The following is a 16,436-nucleotide window of genomic DNA, read 5'->3' as shown; positions in this document are numbered from 1 at the left end:
GGATTTATACCCGAGTGTGGTTCCCCAAGGAAGTCGTGTCTGACATCGGCACAAACTACATGTCTTCATACATGCAGTCCATGTGGAAAGAGTGTGTGGCTACTTACAAGTTCTCCACACCGTAACACTCCCAGCCAAATGGGCTTGTTGAGAGATTCAACTAGACCTTAAAACACATGATCAGAAGTCTGCCTGAGGAAAATGTGGGATGTCCTCTTGCCCTGCTGCTGTTTTCTCACAAGGAGGTACAGCGGAAGGGAGTGGGATTTAGCCCCTTTGTGCTTCTGTAAAGTCACTGTGTAAGAGGGCTGGAGATCTGGCTTGCTTTGAGCACAGATTGCTGGCTCTTTCTGGGAAGGTGATGAACTAGCGATCAGGCCAGGACTGTCTGCAAGCACTTGATCCCTTGAAGCGCTGGCTGTAGCGCCGACCGGGCTAACAATCAGACACGCTCTGATCCTTGATCGAAGCCAGCTGGTGGACTCTCCATTGACAGTCTACAGCAGTCCAAACAACGAAGGCTTGTTGAGTTAATCACGGTGCGCTGAACACGCGCAGTTGTTTCCAAAACACGAACATCTTGGCTCCCACAGAGCTGAGCATGGCCTGTAGTGAAGGCAAAAAGCAGATAACAAGCTCTTTGATGTCTCTGAGACCTCGGGGCAGAAAGGGGGTAAGCCAGTGGAGTCACTCTGGGCTTAGTTCTTGGTCCTTAAGCAGGGCAGTAGGGAAGCTCAGCAAAGCAGCAAAACAGTTCCTCAGAACAGTCAGGCACAGCAGAGTGGCAATCCTTCAGCACAGTAGCCTTTACCCCAGCTGAGTTCTTTCCAAGCCCAGTCATGTACTGATTTGATAGGACCAGAACCATGGTATTTATACCCCAAAATTCCTTTGGTGTAGGGGGTGACTTCAAAAGAGTTCTCTGAAGTGCACAGTGATCCCTTTCAACCCAGCCCTGACTCCGGACTACCAGTAGGGGGTACATCAGCCCTTTGGATGAGTGCAGGACACAACCTATTCAAATGTAAGTGTGAACAATCTCTCCCTGCCCAGGAAGACTATCAATATGCAGATGTATCCCCTGTCACTCACAGCCCTTCCTGTGTTGTGGCTGTCTAGAGAGTATGCACAAAGTATAGCTGTAGCCCAGACTAGTATTGGAGGCAGGTTGCAGGCACACAGAGCAAAATTAAGAGCAGAGAATGTCCACTTTCTAAAGTGGCATTTCTAAAATGGTAATGTCAAATCCAACCTTACCTCTAAAGAGGATTTATCACCACCATTCCAAAGATATTAAACATGAAGTAGATACTCCTTTCTAATTACAGCTTAAAAGGTATTTTCAAGGAATTCCAAATGCTAGCCTATGGAAGAAGTAGGCCTCACAGCATTGAAGACGAATTTAGCTGTTTGTCACTGCCAGGACATGTAAAACTTGTAAATACATGTCCTGCCTATAAGTTACACAGCACCCTGCCCTCAGGGGTGACTTGTGTGTAATAAAAGTAGAGTTTTAAGGCTTGGCAAGAGGTTTTAAATGCCAGGTTGACGTGGTAGTAAACTGCATATACAGGGCCAGTAATGACAGGCCTGCGACAAGTTTGATAGGCTACTTATGTGGGTAGCACAATCTATGCTGCAGGCCCAATAGTAGGCCCTGGGTACATGGTATACAGATTTACAAGGGGCTTATAAATAAACTAAATATGCTAATCGGGCATATACCAATACCAACATGTTTTAGGGTAGAGCACATGTACTTTAGCACTGGTTAGCAGAGGTAAAGTGCTCGGAGGCCTAAGGCCAACAAAAAACACAGCAAAAAGTGAGAAGCAAAAAGTTGAGAGAAAGACCACCCTAAGGATTACGGGTCTAACACTTGGTCACAGTCGTTCAAGTTGCCGTCTCACAGGAGTCTTACAAGAGGGCGGTGCCTGATCCTCAAGGCCACTCAGCATTTGGAGACCACAAATGGGGACAGACTGTCACTCCAAGCCTGAGCCAGTTGTCGCTTTAGGCACAAGCCCTATTGGCCTCCCAACTCCCAATCAGCTTTGCCGCTGTCAGTTCAACCCACGTGCCACAATTTTGCAGTGTCCCCAGGATGTAGGCTGCAGTCACTGTGATGGGCGATTGGTCTGAAATAACTGCAAATCCACAGTCAAAAGGCTCCTTGGTAGTCAGTTGTCTCAGAGGGGCACTTTAAAATTTGCCAGTAACCAGGATAGAACATGCTTCTTCCAAAGGGGAATCAAGAGCTCACATCTTGGCCAGTATGCCACGCCCCTCCGCAACAGTGTATGTCTTTCATTTATAGATGATAATTTGGCCGATTTTCTCACTGCTGATAAAAGGATGGACAGGTTTGAAGTACATTGATCTGTGAGTCATTCAGAAGATAAATATTTTGATTTAAAATGTGGATAGATTTGACTTTTTCTCCACCACGGATTTAATGGTGGTTCCTCCTTCATGAAAACCGTGGAGAAGAGGAAACAAAGGGAACCCTACAGGGCCCCCTATTGCCTCAGGGCCATTAGGTGCATGCAAGGGGCACATGTTCCCCCTCTGTGTGCATGCACCCCAGTACCTACACGGCGTGTACTGCATGAGTCCATGCCATGCAGGTTCTGTCTTTGACGTTCCCATTTCAGTACCAATTTCATATGCCAAAGAACTGCCCGCCAGTGACTTAAAAAGTCGCACAGGTTTCTTGGTGCTGCGGCGGGCCGCTCCTGCCGCCAAACTCGTAATCAGGCCTGCACCCTGAAGTGCACACCCACCACCATCCACTTCTACCAACAGTAGCCCCAATCCCTTCATGATGAACAGTGAAAAACAGCCTGAACTGTGGTCTTAACTTGCACTTGCCATCTCACGACCTTCCACAAGGTCAGGCAAAGTGAAAAAAACTCTGAATTCCAGTTGTTAGCAGTGTACTCCCAAAATTATTCATGTGTTTATCGTAACTTCCTACTGCCCAAACATAGGTTGAAGTAAAGCAGAGGGGCTTATTCTTCTGAGAATTGAGTTCAAAAATATAATCATGCAACGATATAGATAACCAGAATATTATCAAGGTTTGAACCATGCCGTTAGTATCCTACCACGAGTGGGAAAGGGAGACCATCTATTTTACCAAAATAAAGCGTTCATTATCTTTATGAATCACTCCCTCACAACACTTTTATGTGAAAAACCTCTTGCTGAAACCTACAGTGCACTGAGATGTTTAAGTCCTTGCTTAGACATCCTCAAGCAGACAACCAAGAATTCACTAACGTACTGACCACACCGTTTTATCTCTTTGTTGGCACTACGTCTGAAGCACAAGACGCATGCTGATCACTCTTTCAGTCATTAGCATATACATGCTGAATACTGTTTCTGTTGTCAGTGTCCACATGTTGGATACTATTTCAATGAGGGGCACAAAGCATTTCTTTGGGAGTGAGGGACAATGAAAGGCTGCCTTCCACGATGAACACCAGATTGGCATGATCCGAGTATTCTGTACTCTTACCACTGCTTTGTCTATTTGTGTTGCCATAACATGATGTGGTACAAAGTTTATCCACAATTGTGACACCATACTCTTAAAAGCATAGGTCCTGCAAGTTTCTTCAATTGAGGGTAACCTGCTTGAAGGACCCAATACATGGCCCACTATAAAGTTAATGAGTTGTTTTATGGTTTTGCGCTACAGTAAAGGTTTTAAAATGGATTTCTGCAAGGCTTCACTCAAAAGTCTTTTGAACCATTGCCGAAGTACTGTAAAACTGGTAGCATCTTGGCCCGCAAGCCTGCGGCTTGGTTTCACAGGCAGAAATGTCCTTAAGAAATCCGTCTTCATTTTTAGCCAAGTACTCTATCAGCTTCATGATGTATGTGTCTCTAATATTTAGTTATTTAAAATTAATCTATTAAAACCCAGTTGTTGGAGCAATAGGCTAGCACACATTTGTCCTCCACGATAAATAAAGCAAAGAGCCGAAATTCTGGGGGATTCAACTGTAGACCCTTTTTAGGTCGAGCATTCAAGACCTTTTTTAAATACTTTAGTATATACTTATGTGTGTGTGTACTTTTTAGGCTCTGGAGATCAGCCCTAAGACTTGTCTGCTTCCTCTTAGGGACTTTTGTTTTCTGTTCAACTGCCTCTATTTAACTGTCTTGATAGAAAACGACCAGTAAAGGTCAGTAAAATAACAGAATTGGTTTCTGCTTGTTCAACTGCCTCTATTTAACTGTCTTGACAGAAAACGACCAGTAGAGGTCAGTAAAATAGCAGAATTGGTTTCTACTGAGGGACTTACTTTTTAAAGTTTTCTGGCAACTGCCTCTATTTAACTTTCTTAATAGAAACGACAAGCAGAGGTCAGTAAAATACCAGAATCTCTTTAGCATTCTCTAGATTCCAGTCCATAGAAATTGTCTTCCACGAGCACCCGTAGACCATAATGTTTTTCAAATCTTGTTTCTTTTTGTAATATAACCACCGAAGGCCCTGATTTTATATTAAAAATAGAGCTTTGGACTATACAATTTTCTGCTGAAAGGCAATATTAATCTCCATGTGTTCCCATACCTGGCATGTCATGCAGTTTGGTGTCTACGTTCCCTCCCTGTTAAAGAAAAGTAGATGTTTCAGCACCCAGGCTAATGTGCTGCATAGCAAAAAACATATAAGGTCCCAAAGGCGAGACAGATTGCACTGCAAATGCTTCTTATGAATTGGGTGAAGAATTGAACCACACTAAGATTCAGGGATGGATTGTTTTATAATGCAGTGATTGTATAGCGGGGTCAGGGCACTTTTCCCAAATTGTGAGTTATGGTTAAACAGTTCAGCAGGTAGACCTTTTATACCGGCGGAACCACCTGAACAACTCTGTTTAATGGAGTAGAGAACAAGTGAGTTTTCATATTTGATGAACTCCATGCCTTGATCTAAAAGCTCAACTGGTGATATTCTTTATCATGGTGTCTTCATATGAAGTGTTCAGTTGAATGTTCCAGTTCTCCTCTGTTATGTTGGGATTATTTTCTCCAGAAGAGCCATATTCAATCTGGTTTACAAAGGACCAAAAATCTTTCATAGATTATTTTACAATTAACAAAGAAGGTTTCCCATAGTTTGTTGTGGCGTAATTTGTCACTTTCCAGATCACTTTTCTCTATCATTTCCTTAGATCTTGCACCCTTTTTTTTATTTGTTGGTGCTAAGGGGAGTTTGTTCCTAATCCGAATTTCTCTATTCAATTATTTTTTTTCAGTCCCAAAAATTTTGTAGTACCATTTGTTCATGATTTTTGAATGGCGATAAGGACGCCAAATTTTCGAACTTCATAACTATTATTGGTATTTGTTTCTTCTTTTTTAAATTTCCAAAGCTGTCTGTTGAAAGGTCTCCTCATAACCTTGATATGAAGGCAAACCTCTGCTTCATTTTGGACCTTACAAGCATGTAGGAAGTCGATGTTTTTTTTGTTTGTTTAAATAAACTTTATTTCATAAAAGCAAATACGATTGGACAGAGGAGTTGCAATATTCAGGCTTTCCGAGTGATTTTTGTTGGTAGGTTAAGGCAAATTATGTAGATGAATCATTAATTGTGGGAAGATAAAGGGAACACCCTCACCTTGTCAGGTGTACTGCAGAATGTTATTTTTCAAATGCAGTTGTGCACCAGTAAAATATTGATATGTATTGGGCACTTTTAATCTATCTTTATGTACTGTTCTGGTCAAGGAAACTAATATATCTCTCGGTCATCATAACTTTACGAATTTGAAAGAATTTCGTTTCAGGACATACATTAGTCTCCCAAAAACATAAAGCAATTTAGCAAAAAGAAGCATTGACCAAAAGACAACTTGCGTGATAGGGTTAGTTTGACATCCTCCTCCTGCCCCCCTCTCTATTATCAGTAAAGTATTCTAGGGACTTAACAAAGTTGTAGGGAGCTCAATGTGGGAGCAGAGGGGATGCAGCTCAATTTCACAGAAATTCATTACTTTCCTGCTTGATAGCCTCTCAACATTATAGTACCTTGACTTTCTTCGGTCAAATATAGTTTGTTTTGCAGTCCAATATTCTTCATTTTAACAAGATATCTTCTGCCACCAGTATTATGGTGTGATTTTGGCTCATCAGATTAAACCAATCTGTTTACGTTGTGTTACCAGGGCCCCTTTATGCTGCTCAATTACTTGATAAAATATATCCACAAAGGCACAGACAGCCCTTAAGATGCAACACTGAAAATTGGTGAATGGCGTAGTGGTGTGGCACAGTTTCACATGACCGCATCATTACTTTCAGGCGTTAGACCCTTAATAATGCCTGGCTTGATAATGCTTTGAGCCCTTTCTATGTTATATAGTCAAGTCCTAGGAACTAAAGTCTGAGATATGTATGTAATATTTTGTTAAGGCCCAATAAAAGGGCCTGGGCACTCTAAATTAGTCTAGATCAATGTAATGGACAGTGTAAGAAATTGGAGGTGAGGACCCACCTCCAGTAATAACCCAAAACCTGTTCATGGTAAAGCAGATAAGTCACTAAATTAACCTGAAGTCAACCCCCTCATAGCTATGGCCCAGAGCAGACAGGCTTAATTTAGATGCAATGTATAAAGTATTTATGCAGTATCCGAAAAGTACCAAACAGTAATAGTCAAAACGCAACACAAGGATAACACCCCAAACCAATTTTGAAAAATGTAGTACATTTTAATAAAATTACACCAGAATGACACAAATCCAATAAGGGAATATGCAGTTGTAATTTATTTTAAGTTTAACTTTGAAAATAGCACTAAAAAACATTAAGCGAAACTATGGCCAGCTGGTTAAAGCTGACTGCGATAGAGCGCGTTTCAGATACAGAAACCAGGTTTGACCAGGTCAGATGTTTTACCTTCGGACTTGGTCTCTGAAATAGAAGTCAAAAATTGTGAGCGGGGCAAGGCAGCAGGCTGTGACCGGAGAGGGCTCAATGGTGTCTGACAGCTACTGGATGAGGTTGTTGACTTTTGGCGGGAAAGCTCAAAGGAAGAGAAAAGTGATTTTCACACCCAGAGAAGGTCCCTCACCGACAGCCACTCACCAAATATTTCTACCTATGGACTTACACCTTTTTGGAGCTTGGATTCTTCCAGCAGAGCAAGGCTCCACCTGAAAGAGGGCTCCAGAAGGCTGGATGCTTTTTCCGCAATGTCCCACTAAACTGGATTTGCTGCTGCAGAAAAGCTCTAAGCGGGAGCAACCTGAATCTTAGGCCCAGTAGCAATGCACTTTCGTCGGATTGGTTTGACTGGTTGGGGTTAAAAGTCCGGAGGTCTTTGTAGCCAAAACTGAAGTCTCAGGTTTCAGAGAAAGACATGAGGAGAACATTTTGACTCCAGCCAACAGTGCAGGGCCTGGGGACAGCACTTGTTGGGTCAAGAGTCTCACCAGAAATGCTTGCAGCACACTGCAGTGCAGTTCTAGTTGAAAAGTTGCTGAAAATCCCTCCTATAATTTGTTGTGTTCCTGTAGCTTGAACAGGAGATCCATCTTATAACCCTTGGAGTCTACTACTGTGTCCAGGATACAAGAGCGAGAGCAGTTCTAGTTTTCTGGTCTCTTCTAAGGTCACAGACAGTAGACCCAGTCCTCTTCTGTTCTTCCAGTAGGTCCAGAAAATATTCTGAGCAGGTTACTGTGCATGTCACATTTATGACTGGCTTACACTGTTGGTGGGAGTGACCCCTGGCCCCTCCCTAACCATTAGGATAAATATTCCAGGTTCAGCCCTACCCACATTTGCAGCACTTCCTGTGTGCCTCTCCCATTGGGATTTTCGCTTCTCTAACTGGGGGTACAAAGAAGGACCCAGCCCATGTGTCAGCTTACATTTGCCTGTAACAGGGTAGGCCTCCGTGAAGTTAATCAAGTTCCGGGGCACAACCCAGCTTGGCATTCTGCCAGAAGAATAGAACACCTTCCCACACCCAAGGCCGTTGTCTCAGTTCTGGGAGGAAGTTTGCATCTCATCAGTGGACTATTCAGATTTTGGGTGACGGTTGGAATTCATACAAATGGGTCTCCAGAGGCTTTTGGCATGGAAAAGGTTACTTTCTAAAAGTACCTTTTCCCAAAAATCTATTACAAATCTGACTTCACCAGTGAAATATTTTTTTTTAAAAAGGTCCAAGAATGAAATTTGTAGTTTTTTAGCCAGAGCTAACCTTAATACATTTAATATTGTATCCCAATGCTTTCATATATAACAACCAGCCATGCTACAGTGTAATTAGCTTTTGGAGCCTTTTTACTGCCTACCTTGTGGCATTTACGCCTTTTTATGGCAGACTTATTATATTTTATTCTAATTTAAAGGAAGGTTTAGACCTGTCAAAAGGAGTTATTTTGAAGGTCGAATTTGAAATTTTAAAACTGCACAACCGGCTTCCCATGGTAGGCCAGCAGTCATGTTTACACTGCCACTGTAGTGGATGGCCCAATAGGTGCTGCATTTTGCCACTGGGCAGTAGGGGTAAAGTGCACAGAGTTCTACATCTAGCAAAAACAGTCCGGGCAAAAACCTTGTATGCACAAAAATGGACACCCAGGGCAGTAAATGGTCTTGAGAAGGATATCTTTCACCAATTGGGCTGATGTTCCTTGGCAGAGCCTGGTGGCGGAAGCCTATCCATTTGCTCTTCTGCTGTGCTTTTATACATGTTTTCCAAACAGTCTCCAGGATGTCAAGCTTCTCAAAGGAGATGATGAGGTGTACAAAGGAAACCTACTCAGGAACTAGTGGTTCAAGTTAAGCAGTGGTAGTGAGGGCTGCCAGAAAAACAGAACTGGCGATGGGGTGTCCTTGTAGATGAGCACACTCACCTGTGCTGTAGGACTCGCACAATGCTCAATTATTAAAAAGCTACAGAATCTGCTTGTAGTCCTGCCACTCCATAGTGCAATATGCATAGGTGAATGGAGAGAACCAGGTCATTGAAGCAATCGCAGTATGTAGGGTTCATCTTCATGCTATGCAAAGAAAATTAGAATGGCTTACAGCACTTCTTTGAATTAATAGGAAACACCCAGCCCTATAAATTACCATGCAAAATATGGTAATTTCCAACAGGTTGTGTGGAAGGCCCTTGCCAAAATCAGTTTGTTGACGTGAATCATGCCAGACTCCCAATAGCTTTTCCAAAAACCTATAGATATCAATTTTAGGACAATAAAATTCACTTTTAGGACAATAAAATTCACAGTAAAATCAATTGTCCTGTGCCCTTACACAACTTTTTGTCACCCTTTGTGAATTGTAATCCTAGCAGTTTATTTAAATTTTGTGGATGGGTGAAAGGGAATGAATACACTATTGAAATGCTCACATGGGAAAATAATTATTCCTGCAGTCCAGACCTCAGGTCAAATTTCATTTAATTTGTTTTCTGGCAGATGTGTCTCCTATAGCATCAGGAGATTTATTTACAGAATATTTAATTCCACTGTTTAATCACCTAATTGAACCCTTCAATTTTCCATGTAAGACATTTTATCAGCCCTGTATGTGTGCTATAGTCGTACATCCTTCTCTAGTACCCTATCTTCCAGTTTTAGTGGGTTTGTTTCTGCCATGAGCAACACCAGTAACTCAGTGAAAGTCATACAAACCATGATCTAGGTGAGTTGTTCCCAGGGTAACAATCATTTGGAGCATGCACCCTCCTTCTATGCCATATCCAGGTGTGCAAAGCAAGTCAGTTAATAAGACTTAATTTTACCAGTAACCATCTAACTCGTGGTCCCCTTTCTCCTTGCTTCAGTTGTCTACATACAAGTCCACAGTTGGTGCTGCTATGCCTGCCACAGTACACCTTGCTCAGTCACGCCCAAAAAATGTTGCAATTCTACTATGCTTGCTCTTTTAACAATTGCGGCCAAGGTCAGCCATGTGTTGCTTCGTATAGTTCTGTTGTTTTTATCCCTTCTGATGTATTCTTTGTGCTCCAGGAGTGTGCTATGTTGATCTGAATTAGACTTCAAACCATCCCCATAAATTAGTCCTGTTGTAAAATATTCATTGAATCGGCCATTGTCTGACGCATACAGCACCAAGTCCAAGGTGCAGCCACAGGCCTTGGCTCCACCAAATATCGATGTCATGGAGCCAAAATTGCTACTGTCTAGGCCAGCGATTCTTGACCTTTTGTCTTCCGTGGACGCCCAAAGAATCACTGCTGGAAGCCGGGAACCCCAGCCTAAGAAAGTTCCATGATGTGACTCTCAAAACAATATGCAAAAAATACAGAAAAAAGGTAACATTGGCTAAATATACAAATTATAAAATATATTTCTTAATTCACAAACAAAAACATGCAAAAATCTAAATTTTTATGGAAAAGTTAGGGCGTTTGAAACTTAATTTTTTTTCTTAAAGATGAATCAATATACTAGACTCTAATATATCACTTTGGGATTATTTTCATCCTATTCCATAGTCTGTTTTTGTTGGCATATTCCAGTGCTGCTTTCGGTTGAGGACACGTAGTTCATACTAGGTTCTGTTTGCTGTATTTCTGATACCACTATTCAAGCTAATTATGCCAACTCAAGTTTTAGCTACCAGTTTCAAATTCTGTCACATTTAAAGATTGTTTGAAACCTTAGAGTTTTGCTTTTTTTATGTATATATACTGTATTTAATATTTAATTTTATAATCAGTTGCAGATCACAGGTTAAGAACCACTATCCTAGTCAGCTATCCATGCAGCATCCCGAATTTGCTTCCCCATCTCACTGCTCTCTAACCTGGCATTGCCCTGCTGTCGCTAGCACGTGATTGAAATACTTCCTATCTTATTTTGATGGCAAGCCCAACGGAGTGTCTTAAATGCACTTCACTCACCCAGACCAGATTGTGCAAGCCTTCTGCCAATGTTGTTGCAAATCCCCAGGGGGCTGTGAGCCCACCAATAGTCAATTTAGTATGTTTCTTACCTGCCAAGCTAGCTGAGGTAGGCAGGAGATTGGCTTCCTGGAGGGAGCAGGTGCCATTTCACGTGCATGCAGTGAGTGGAATTGACTGTCATTATCAACCAAAAGCCATATATGTTTGTGAATTAATGAAAACGTTCCTCTTGCACGTTTTGCATTTCTATCCACAAAGGTTTTCATTGAACCTTCATATCCTCCTTTTGACCTTTCTATGGCCTTGAAAGCACGCACCACACCGCTTCTACTGTACATCTCTAGTTTGATCTTGTAGGCTGCACTGCTCCCTTCTTGTGTTAAGATTGTTCCTTGGCATCTCCTGAGGGTTCCACAAATAACATAGCAGGCTTTCTCAGTAGAAGACTGTATCTTGTCCTTGGGGTTAATTCATTACTTTGCTGTTTGTAGCTTGGCACATTTCATTGGTCTTTCTACTGCCATTTTGCAGTCATCTCTTCATACAGCTTTCTGGCTTTTCATACCAGCAGCGAGAATTTGGTATGGGAGCTTCTCTGCTGGTTCTGCACATTTCATCGCCTTGTCTCTTACAACCTTCAAGATCTTTCTGTCCCTGTAGCTAAGAATTCATCCGGTACTTGGGCTTGCCTCCTGGTGCTATCCTGGGCCCCATAAACGTAATCTTTGGAAAGAGATCTGCTGGCAGGACCCTTGTCATGCCCAAAATATGGCTCATAGACCCCTCCTCTGATCACTATGGCACTCCCAATACCTGAGTATATACTTATTTCCAATCCAACCGACCTCGCAGCACTTATAGATTCGATTACCAGCCTGTACAGTCCCCGCAAAGTCTCTGATGTTGATTCTAACAACGCTGACCCGGTGTTCAGCTTTGACAATTCTGCCATGTTGATAATTAATCATTTGTTGCAGTCAGTCCAGTTAAATGCCTTTATAGACATGTTTTTTAGACTCATTTCACTGCTGCGTTTCTTTATGCATATTAGCACGTTGCAGTTCAGCTGCGTCCTCTGCATTGCTGCCTGTCCTGTACACTCAAGTCGCCTTCATTTGTAGGGTTTCACTCTCCTTGCACTCGCCACCCTGAATATATCCTTCGCTGTCCAAAGAAAGTTTGATCTCTTTTTATTTTAATAAGTTCATCCTTATTATGGCCGTCATTGGGCCAGTCCTCAGAGACTCAGAAATGTAAGGCAATTCCACAAAGTAGATATTACTCAAGATATTAAATACCGTTAACCATTCATTTTTAGAGGTGCAGGAGCCAAACGGATTGCCTCCATTCCCACGTTTCATCAGTGCATCCTTGGTAAATTGATGTTTATGTCAAAATGGGGTGGGTCTTCATATTTGTAATTTTATTTGGATTATTTAACCAAAGTCGTTTGCGAGGGGCACCACGGGTCGTGTATTAGCACTAGACTAGAGTGGTTTATCCATCTGTTTGGTTTTTTAGGTCTCGCCTAGGCAGCGCTTGTGCTGTCTCTTCGAAACATGCTGCATCTAGGACATGGGCTTGAAAAAACACCTATCTTTTTCAATGGTTCCTGTTGCTGTCCTTTAGAAATGCTTGCTTTTTATTTGGGAATAAACTTAGTAGTTCATCCTTTTGGAATTTTGTATTCTCTCATACATGTGTTCTTACTGTTCAGGTTATTTATACTTTGAAAGAACTCTTTTTTTTAGTTGGCCTGCCGCTAAGCTTGTTAAATTCTCTTTACTTGTACAATGAAAGTTAGTCGCATCTCTTTATCTCCGGGCCTCCCCCACACCCCTCCCACAACACTGCTCACAGGCCACCACCACCCCTCCGAGGCCACTGCTGTTCTACTTGTTTTTTTTGTTGCTTTGCTCTTTTTTTGTTATTTTGCAAACAAATTCTTATAATATTTTAAATAAGTTGCTTTTATCTGTATAGCACACCTATCCATGCCCTTGGGGGAAATAAACAATCCGTGCACACCCGACTCGAACACAGATCCCCAAATCCCCAGTCTGCAGCTCTCAGAGGTACGCCATATCCTTTCCCTATCCATATTGCAGGGTGCAGTACCATAGGTGGCCAAAAGCGGTCCCAAGTGACACCTAGTGACAGCCTGTACTACGCACCCTCACAACACTGTTTGTTTTAACGTGGAGTTTATACAGCTATTTTCACTCCCAACGCTACAGCACTATTGCAGGTGATTCATATTGGCGTTGTTGACGGGCTTTACAAAAAAATCAAAATACAAAATCCAGATAATTGTAAACGATCCTGATTTGTTTGTAATGGTCTCTGCCCTTATTCACTCTTCCGTTCCTCCCTTTCAGTGCTCAGTCTCTCTTTAGTTAGGTTAGCCCTCTACAAATAACTAAACATGCAAACGTGAGGTTTTCTTGTAACTGCTTTCAGAACATTGCTTTTGAAGGTAGCGTTGCTTTACCAGTTCTGGGATTAATGTGTACATAGGAGTTGACTCCTTTTGCAACGTAAAGGCGTAGTGCAATGCTTTGTGTCAGAGCATATTAAATGTTTTCAGAAAGTTACTGCTTTACATTGCGCACACTTTGTGCGCTTCCTGAACTACTTGCACTTGTGATTATTCTTGAGTTGATGATGATACTTTGCCTGAAGTGAATTTGTAATGATAGTAATAATGGCCACTTAAGGATAGACTTTCAGATAACTCTTCAAATTCAGAGTATTCTGAATTTAGCCTGCAGGTCGGGGGGTTAATGGATGGCATAGTCCCGTTGAATCTCTTTCATCCACGAGTACCTTTGGGTGGGGGCAGTGTCTCCTCTCAAAGCTGGTACATGCAGCTTGAGGCGCTACATCCAATTTGCACTCACCTTTGAATGAATGAGGCGATGGTTGAAGGTAGTCCTGCAGCACAGAGGTATAATTGCCCTCTTTTTGCAAAGTTCATCACTTCTCTCCCTTTTTAAATTTGAAAATCCTGGCCTCAGTGAGTGGATTTGGCTGTTAAAAGTATTCATCTTTTGCAATAAAATGTGCTCTGTAGATTGCCTGGCCCTGGTGCCAAGGTGACATGAGGTGTAAGCATGTGACCAATCCTTGGCAGTGACTGTATTAAAAGTAGTGTTTCTTAATCAGTATTGTTCTCTGCTCTGTTACAAAACCCTCCAGCTCATAATCCAATGCCAAATGCTTGTTTTAATAGAAACCACCTAACTACCCGTGCCTTCCACATACTGTTCTAATAGGTAGGTCTGTTATTAAGGTTTTTCTGCATTTCAAACGATGAGACTGTTTCTGCTTTCCAACTCCAATAATAATGGAGAAGCCGCAGTCCTTTCACTATAAAACCCCTGAAGCGAAGGTAAGACATTGAGTCTGGAATATCAGCTTTAGCCATGGCTTTTTTTCCTCAACTAGCGCGCCACAGAGGGACAGGTTACGGTGATGTGTTACTGTTGGTCTGCTGCCGCATAGGTCTTTATTTTTGTAATATTGGCTGTAGTTCATCCTTTTCAGTCGGCGCATTTCATTTTGAAGATATTATTTTGTTCATGTCTTAAAATTCAGTAATGTTTGTTATTAAACATTTCTTCCAAAATGAGCAGTGCTATTAAAAAAAAAAATTATGCACTTTTGCTATAATGCATGTTTTTCATACCAATAGCTTTACACTTCGCACAGTTGAGGGCTATTGTGTTTATTTTACATATTTAATTTGCCCTGCAGTTTTACCGTATACACTCGCCTCCGGTTACAGGCTCATTTGAGCACGGAGTACCGACGGAGAGGTGAGTGTCACGGCGGGGCTCTGCTCTAATTTATCTAGCTGCCTTTTCCTTCCTAGCATTATGAAATTGTTCTAAACTGTGTTAGCGCTAGCCTGCTCAGGGTCCCCCTCCCATTTTTTATGGATTACATTAAGCAAGGGGATGAGCGGCCACGAGTAGGTTGCCCTTATAGTCTTTCATTTAAAATGACCGGATCTACTTAGCAAGATGTAGATATTTCCTTGCTGAAGGGTTGGTCTTTAAGTGTTCTATAGCGAGTTAGGCCACACCCTGTGGTTTGGTGCATATGAATACATCTAGACTTTCCTACCTATGGGATTAAACCACCGATAGACACCAGGGTAAGACTGTGCACTCCATCAGGTTCTCTTCCATTTATGCTCCTTGATTCATGCCTACCCTAGTTTCATGAATTAGGAATACTGCTATAAGACTATGGGTAGTACATGTTGTGTGAATGACACATGCACCGATACTGATTTGCTTTCCAGAGCGGTGCCCCCATCCTGAGCTGTCGCCAGGTTGAGGTGGAGTCCCTAACCCAGCAGTAGCGGGTAAAAGCTTTCTTCTTTACTTTCTCAGTCTTACAAATTGAATATAATGATTAAAGCCACCAGTTATACCACTCTCCTACAGGTTGTTAAAATCTGATTGAATGGTTTTGTTTCCATTAGGTAAAGTCCCCTTCCGAAGCAGACGAACCATGAACATTTCTGGTTCACATATCCTTTTTTTGTTTATTCACTTGAGCACTTAAAGCAGCAGCATCTGTATAGGTCCTGACGAAAGCCTTGCCCGACTGAGGGGCATTTCGGCTGAAACATGTTGACCACCACCTTCTACCATACAAATGCGGTTTAAATCCATACCGCTGGTGCACTGTTTTTAATTCTGGCAGTGGGTGCACCTGAATAAATCTTACATTCTGCGCTCGCTAGCCAGTTTTATTCTCACATTCCTCATAGTATACATTTTCTTTGCGCTGCGCCCTCGCTCACACTATTTTGTTCATCACATGTGGATTTAGAATATCCTGATAGAGTAGATATTAAAACATCCCTGTGCTCCTCCCTCTCAGAGAGGTGGTTGTAGCCCTCAAAGGAACTAGGTTCTTCCTTTGAGAGGAGAATTCCATATGATGAAGCATGTCACCTTTGGTGAGTGAGGGATTTTGTCCTAATAAGGTAACTTCCCACAGCTAGGTCTGTGTGTTATAGTGTGTGGCTTTTCTGTAGTTCTTAACCATACAATATCTTTTCTTCTACTTTCTGTTCAAAATAAACCCAAGGATTCTACATTTGTTTGTGTCTGATACTATTGGGGATATAATCCTTTGCAGGTCTTTAACATTTCCCTAGGACCCTCCTACTTGAAACCATACCACTATCATCAAATAACGGGTACTTCATGTTGTATAAAATACTACAGGACAAAACACACAACGGAGTTATATATATTATTAAAGTGGGATGGGCATATCTATTGCATACGTAAAAAACATTGCCATTTACAAAGCCAATAGCTCCAACTCCAGCAAATGCGAGACCTATTGCATTTCCAATGCCTGTTTTTCTAAAGCTATGGTAGGAGTTCTGAATATTTCCACCAGGTGGCAGTGTTTCGACCGTTTGCTAGCATGTAGAAGAGTGTGGGCTAAAAGGGGATTTGCTGTAAAGCTTAATTCTTTGGAAGGAAAATAAATG

General features: G+C 41.9%; 1 protein-coding gene across 1 annotated transcript in view; it reads left to right on the top strand.

Annotated features, from left to right (window-relative positions):
- The window catches only part of MKKS (MKKS centrosomal shuttling protein), a 91,766-nt gene that overhangs the window by 22,202 nt on the left and 53,128 nt on the right, over positions 1 to 16,436 (top strand). The gene's annotated exons all lie outside the window — the stretch shown is intronic.

Source organism: Triturus cristatus, chromosome 6, assembly GCF_964204655.1.
Source record: "Triturus cristatus chromosome 6, aTriCri1.1, whole genome shotgun sequence".
Lineage (NCBI taxonomy): Eukaryota > Metazoa > Chordata > Amphibia > Caudata > Salamandridae > Triturus > Triturus cristatus.
The sequence above is the reverse complement of the archived record's forward strand: the minus strand, read 5'-3'. Positions and strand labels throughout refer to the sequence as shown.